Raw genomic sequence first — 7,538 nt, 5'->3', positions numbered from 1 at the left:
ATACAAGATATTGGGTTAAATGATTTACATAAGTTAGTGAGTTAATTAATTAATTAATTTATACAAATTGTTTTTCATTAGCATCCTATTATATTTATAATTTGTAAGATAAATTTTTATATTTTTATAATTGTCATATTTAATGATTTAGATTATTTATAACATTTGATTGTTTTAAATTAACTATAAATTTTAATATAAATCTCAAAGTAAATTTTATAACATTATTATAATTTAATCAAATTCCACTAAACATACAAATATAAAACAAAATAAAAATAAAAATAATGAGAAAAATTTCAAGTATTATTTTTTTAAGTATTATTTACCGAGATTTTCAAACTCGGACCAAACTTGTTAGTCTAACCTTGTTGACTTGTAATTGATTTTAAGACAGATCTTGTTCGACTAGAAAACCTGATTTGGAATAACCCTAGAGCGAATCGTTGACCTAAGTAGTTGGGTTGATGAACTAGTGACTTGGTTGAATTTTTTAGGGAGACTCAAATATAAACAAATATTTTCCTAAAAATATAATTTTTAATATTTTATATACTAATTTGCAAAATATAAAATGTTTTGAGATAATATATGTTTGAAAATATTTTTTTCTAAAAATAAAATTTTTTATACTACAGAAGTGAATTTGCAAAAAATAAATAAATAAAAGGATGTAATAATATATTTTCCAAAATATTTTTGTTAAAAATATTAAATTTTAAATTTTATGCATTAATTTATAAAAACATTTAACATTTTCGAAAAAAATAAATTGAGGGTGTTGTAGCCTCAATGAACCTTGACCTTTTTTTAAAAAAAAAGGGGGAAAAAAGGGGGGAAGGGGATGGGGAAAGTGGAACACCCACCTTGTGAGATAATGGGATGCTCGAACACACTCTTGACCCCCTCTTTCCACCTTTGCCAAAACCATACAAAAATTCACGTGCTCCGGTCAATGTGACCTGCATTCACATGTAGAGGGACAAATTTACTTTTTATTCTTTCTTGAGAAAAAAACTCGATGCAACAAGTACAAGAGCCCTTAAAGCTCAAAAAATAAATAATACAACCCCCAAGAAATTTGGTTTGGATTGCTTTTAAATAATAAATAAAAAAAGGGTTAATTTGTATCCACCCTTTAATCTTCATCGTTCTCCCTAAAAATTTTTGATTTAGGTCATAATTCAAAAACAAAGAATGAAGAAATAATTCAACGTATCTCAACAATAAATTCTCACATAGAATAAAAATGATATCTCATTTGTGAGGAAAACTTTATGTCATGCACAAATTAAACAAATGTGACATTTTTGTAATTCCTTCCACTAATGCTATATATATATATATATATATAGGTGACACAATGAGACTATCACAAATACTTATATTTTAGTGTCATACATACATGTCACGAAATAATTAAAACATACATGACAAAACCAAATGGTCACAAATAATGTACAATGGTATTAGTGACATAATGTCAAAAATTGTTCTAAAAAAATTATGTTATATAATCATCACAAAAAATGTAAAACATTGATGGCAAAATGAGAGCGTTACCAAATATTATTAGTGTCACTAAAAAAATATTTCCTCCATCTCCAGCTGAAGGGAAAAATTTGGCGCCACACATTGTGTGATGCTTCTATGTGACATTATCAAGTATTGTCATGTACAATATTCAGCTTGTGGAATTGAGTGACGATAGTTGATTTTTGTCACATTATATGCTCTTTTAGTGACATATGAAAAATATGTCATATAGAAAATCGCCACTAATCATCAAATTTGTTGTAGTGAGAGCACATACACTTTGTAATGGAGGTTGCAAGCGCCATCCAGTCAAGTTTATGGTCCAGCACTTACGACCACAATCAAGGCCATAACACTAAGATAGAAAAATTTACAGGTGGAGCTTACAGTTGAAAGAGGCTCATAAGGTATGCAACCCATCATTTCTAGCTCCTTACAGTCTTATTCTTACTCTCGTAAGTCTCCCGTGAGTGGTTAGGTATAAAAGATTTTAGTAAATATTTTTGTGGAATCTTTTGGTGGTCAAGCGCAAGAAAAGAATTAAAAAAGCTTCTCAAGTATCTCTTCATCAGTCCAACATAGGGAAGAGCATCCTCCACCATCTAGGGCATTATTTTGGTTGTCAAGGTGTGTTTTCAGCAGTTTTTTGAAGATCAATGGGAGATTCATCGACGGTCCAAGGTGGTAAAGAAAGAAGGGATTTTTTTTAAAATGTTTTCATTTACTTTTCCCATATTGATTGGATTATATGAGTGTTCTCCTTTAATAAAGAACTAAATTGTTGGTGGCATGGATGAAACCTAGGTTTTACATTTTTAATTGACATTAGTTGTAGACTTTGGAACTTTTACATTTTGTGATTGATTGCAATTTATTGATGTTAAGTTCAATTGCATGTTTTAATTGACTTGAGCTCTATTATAGTCAAATCCAAGAATTCTTGTAAGGGATTAGGGTTAATAGTCTCAAGAGAGAGGTTCACTATTTATTAAATCCTTGTTTCTTCTAGGTAGAATTCACTAGAATAATGCAATCGTAGGGTAGTTTGTATCAACAATGCATGGGATTAGTTATTGTTCATCTTGAGAAATGGGACAATATCAATTAGTAGTTCTCTCAGCTAAACTCAATTACAAGTTCTTGTGCAATCATATCTAGAACTTAATAAAACCTTAGGGGAAGTCGATGCCCGAACACTCTTCTTTTATGCTTGTTTTGCTGTATTTTATGCTTGTGCTTTCCAATTGTTAGTTTTATTTTAAATTCACAACCCACATCACCGTTTAGTTTAAGTGACGACACTAGAATTAGTACTCTCTAATCACTCAAGGATCGACAATCCTTATTCATAGCACTCTATAATTCTTGATCTGCACGTGTGTTTGTGTCTAGTAGGTGACTTCAGTGCCTATCAAGTTTATGGCTCTGTTACTGAGGAACTTAGAGATATTAGGAACATTTCTTTTTATCCATCTCATTAGCCATTTTTTTTTTCATTTTCATTTTTGCTTCTTACATTTCTTCTTTTATTAATTTTTATTTGTGTTTTCTTATTCATTTTCATTGCATTCCAATGAGTAAGTCATTAAGGATTTTGAAAATGACGTAACATCTAACGACTGATTGAAACATGACTATGGACTACATTATTCAGTGAGCCAAGGTCATTAACAACAGGAGTAGAAAGAGAACATTCTATTGTGATGGAAGAATGTGGAGATCATATGAGGACTTTATCTGATTATGCTAATCCGACATTGAACTGATCCTAGTCCAGTATTATCCTACCACCGGTAGTGGCCAACAACTTTGAGTTGAAGCTTGCTTTTGTATAGATGGTATAGTAGTAGGTTCAGTTTCATGGGCTATAGGATGAAAACCCTAATAGCTATATTGGAGGATTATTGGAAATGTGTGATATGCTTAAGATGAATGGAGTTTCTGAGGATGCTATTATATTGAGATTATTCCCATTTTAATTGAAGGGACAAGCTAAATAATGGCTTCAAGCATTTCCTTACGTATCTATCACCACTTGGGAGCAGTAATTGAAGCATTCCTTGCCCGATACTTCCTCTTAGGTTGGACTACAAAGCTCTGGCAAGAAATCACTTCATTCACTTAGATGGATGAAGAATCATTTTTTAAATATGGGAGAGGTTCAAGGACCTCTTGTGGAGGTGTCCTCATCACAGCCTCCCTGAGTCGGTAGAAGTTCATATTTTTCATCAGGGCCTCAATCAAAATATTAGGTAGTTAATAGATTCAGCAGTAGGAGGATCACTTAGCAGTAAGACCCTAGAGACAACCAAGCAATTGATTGAGGAGACAACCATGAACAATTAATAGTGGAATTCATGAGGGAAGTCAGTTCCTGAGGTACCTGATGTGTTAGAATTTAGCAAGGTGACAACATTAGCCACCCAAGCAGAATCCTTGAGCAAGAAAATTGACAGTTTGTCACTTCCAAACCCGCGTCAGTCATGACTTGTGAGGCATGTGGGGACGGGCATATAGTTACTGATTACCCAATTGTTGGAAGGATGCATGGACCCATCGAGTAAGTAGAATTCATTAGCAGTGCTCTGCAACCACAAAGAAACCCTTTATAGGTGGCGCTTTTGGTTGATGTATTTCTAAAATGCAAAGTGGATATTTAGTTACAATATAACCCGAAATACTTGAATTTTTAAAAATACAAAGGTAATGAAATCTTATGTTTGGTTGGATGTAATTGAAATTACTATATTATAAGATTTTTATGTTTGTTTGGACGATTTGTAAACCGAAATTAGACAACACATGTTTGGTTGATGCATTTTTAAGGATAATGTTACTCATGGTAAGATTACCCCCAAACTTTATTATGTATTAATTTGTTATGATATACTCCTTATTAAATAATTTATTAATTATTAACTTTAGTATTTAATTTATTTATATTATTTATTATTATATTTAAAAATGTTATATTTAATAATGAGTATTAATAAATTAAATTACTTATTAATTTAATTAATAATTGGATTATCAACCAATTTCTGGTGAATTAATTGGTTGATAAGATTTCATTAATGGTTATTAATTAAATTAATTAATTCAATTATTTATTTAATAATTAATTTAATTTATTATTACTAATGTCAATATGCCTCGGCATCATGGTTATGTAAAAGGCAACATATTTATTTATTAGCAAATTATTAATAAAGAAATGGACATTAGTATAAAAATTAACTAAAATCATAAACTTATATTAATTATATTGCATTTTTTAATTTTTCTAAATTTTATAACCCCAATGCCGGGGTTATATCTCCCATTAAAAAACATATTATTTAATTATTTTATTAATTTTAATATAATAATTTAAAGTGGAAATTGCCAAAAAAACCCTTTAAGTTTGTAAAATTGCCAAAAACACCCCGTTAGTTTTGCAATCCCCAAAAACCCCCTCCTTTTAAAGTCTATGTTTTTCAAACCCCCAAACCCTGTAACGGATGTGAACGGAGTGAGTTTCAAATTTTTTTGGACTGAAAAATGCCCTCTGCATGGGGAGTCGTGGGTCGCAGCCCATCTCGGCGATTTGAGAGGAAGTGGGGGTTTTTCCGTAGGGTAACCCCGAGAGACGTAATTTATCGGAGCCGCTTAATTGCTTTTTCTCAACTCACGCCTTCGCCTTTTCCATCTCCGGTCGCCTCCGGGTTGTCTCTCACCGCCAAGCCTCCGTAATTGGCATTTCATCGCCTTTTTCCCTTTCCACCCAGATCTCAAGGAGAAGTCCCCGCAAGAACTAGTTGGCATTTCATCGCTTTGCAATCTAAGGTATTGAGTATGGTTTTTATGTTAACTGCTCATACAAAGAAAGATTTTTTTCGGTTTTGTTTTAGTGCTCCCTGCTTTTTGTTGGAAGATATCAAGTCTCGCAGGGGATTTCTACCGGGGTTTTGTTAGTCTCGCAGGAGATTTCTGCTAGGGTTTTGTTTTTTGTTTTTGCATTTGTCAGATGTATACACCATCGAAATAGTTTTTTTCGATTGTTATGATTTGTGTAATATTTATAATGTACATTTCCCGCTTCGCTTTGATATGGTTGCGCTTTTACAAACGAGGTCGACGCTTAAGAAATGAGATGTTACGCTTTAACATTTGTTGTCTCTGCTCAAGTATTCTCGCCTCTGCTTAACAAAATGGGTCTCGCTTAACATTTTATATCTCCGCTTAATAACCGAGAGTTTACCGCTTAAAACCTTATATTTCCGCTTAAACTTTTGTCAATACCGCATGTCGAATGTGTTGTTATTGTCGCAGGCTTGTGATTACGGGCGGTCAACCTAGTTAATGGGCGCTGCTATTTGACACCTGGCTAGGAGACCTTAGTCAATTGAAAGTTAACACGACCCCTCGACACCGGGAGATTATTCGAGCGACACCGCTTTGCGCTGCTCATCGAGCTCGAAGCCATATACCAAGAGAGGGCCCTTCTTGATTCTCTTTTTTACAAAGGTACGATGGTCGCACTCAATAAATTCGTGGATCGGGAAAGCCCTCGCCGAGTTTCAAACCTCAAGATGTGGCCCCTCGTTTCTGGTCTCATGCTACGATGGCGACGCAGCTGGTCTTTCGTAAGAAGAAAACCAGTCGCCGTCAAGGGCGGTGATCTATCAAAGACCCACGAGAGACACAGAGACTCCATCAAGAGCACTCGCGCAACTTGTTCGACTAGAGGGAGAAGAAGATAATTTTGTCAAACTCGATGGTGTACTCTCACGGGGACAGTCCCTCTTCCCAAATACATCATGCTCGGTTCGAATCGGATCGCTGATTACGCCGATGATCTACCAGCCCATGGGGCGACACGCATGGGCGCAGCGACGCACAAGTGGCTTATGGAGGATATTCCACAAGCGCCGCCCGAGCGCAAGATAGATGCGCCGGAAGAAGACCAACACGTGGTACATTAAGGGTTGCTCTGGGTCGCGCTTAACGTCCCTGGTTTTACGAGATGACCTGAACGGGAAGAAAGTCCGCTTCGCAAGATCCCAAGGATGTCACGTATACGGTGAAAGTACTTACCTAAGCAAGCGACTGTAGAAACGAGCTTGTCATCGCCGATGGAAAAAGAGGTAATAAATCATGGACAATGTTTAACATAAGTCTTTAATGTTTAAACATTTTATTTAGCGCTTAACTTTAGTATTTACCGCTTAACTCTTATTCATACCGGTTTAAATATTTTTGTTCTCCGCTTAATTATATTCTATAACGCTTTAAATATATAGTTTTTATAGTTTAAAATGAATGATCTCACGGAAAATTGTTTCGTTTACATATGTTAGTTTCGAGCTGGTTCCTGCGAGTGTCAAGAAGAAATATTTGTTGGCGCCAACCGACGGATGGATGCCATTGCTCCGGGAACCACTTGCTCAAGGCGGTAGACGAGAGGGCAGCCTCTATCGTGCGTACCGACGCCGCTCTCCTACTTCCAGCACCACGCGCACGCACGATTCCTCGACGCGAGAAGCGCTCCTCCCTCTACCCCGCCATAGTCAACAACCCCCTACCACGACAACGACAGCTCACCATGGCGTGCAGTCCGCTGCACCGCGTAGCACCACCCCGTGACTTATTACTGGCCAAAGATGTCATCACGCAACCTCATGCATGAACGCGATATCGATCGACCGAAGTTTCTCGGCTTGTCGCCGTGGAGGCGCCGGAAGGATGGCGCCTGCCAACCCCATCGCTTGGGCCCTACCGAAAGAACCGGCACCCGGACTCGACGCAGACGCCGGAATTACGACATCGATCGAGCATCATCGGAAGCTCATGTCCAAGGCGCCACATTCAAGAGACTATGCGAGAGGGAGATTACACGCTCGCCTCGTCCTGACCGGCCTACCGACGACGAACAATAACAAAGCAACACCATCGCTACGGGTCGACGTCAAGCATCGAAGTTCTGCCGCTGATGACATGGCTACTGATCGGAGGTACATCGT

The 7,538-nt window shown here is 36.3% G+C and overlaps 1 non-coding gene across 1 annotated transcript; it reads right to left on the bottom strand.

Annotated features, from left to right (window-relative positions):
• Positions 1 to 3,628: 3,628 nt before the first annotated feature.
• Positions 3,629 to 3,734, bottom strand: LOC120256396. Its single transcript, XR_005535289.1, has one exon. It is a non-coding gene; the product is annotated as a small nucleolar RNA R71 (small nucleolar RNA).
• Positions 3,735 to 7,538: the final 3,804 nt, after the last annotated feature.

Source organism: Dioscorea cayenensis, unplaced genomic scaffold (genome assembly GCF_009730915.1).
Source record: "Dioscorea cayenensis subsp. rotundata cultivar TDr96_F1 unplaced genomic scaffold, TDr96_F1_v2_PseudoChromosome.rev07_lg8_w22 25.fasta BLBR01001420.1, whole genome shotgun sequence".
Lineage (NCBI taxonomy): Eukaryota > Viridiplantae > Streptophyta > Magnoliopsida > Dioscoreales > Dioscoreaceae > Dioscorea > Dioscorea cayenensis.
This window is presented reverse-complemented; position numbering and strand designations above follow the sequence as displayed.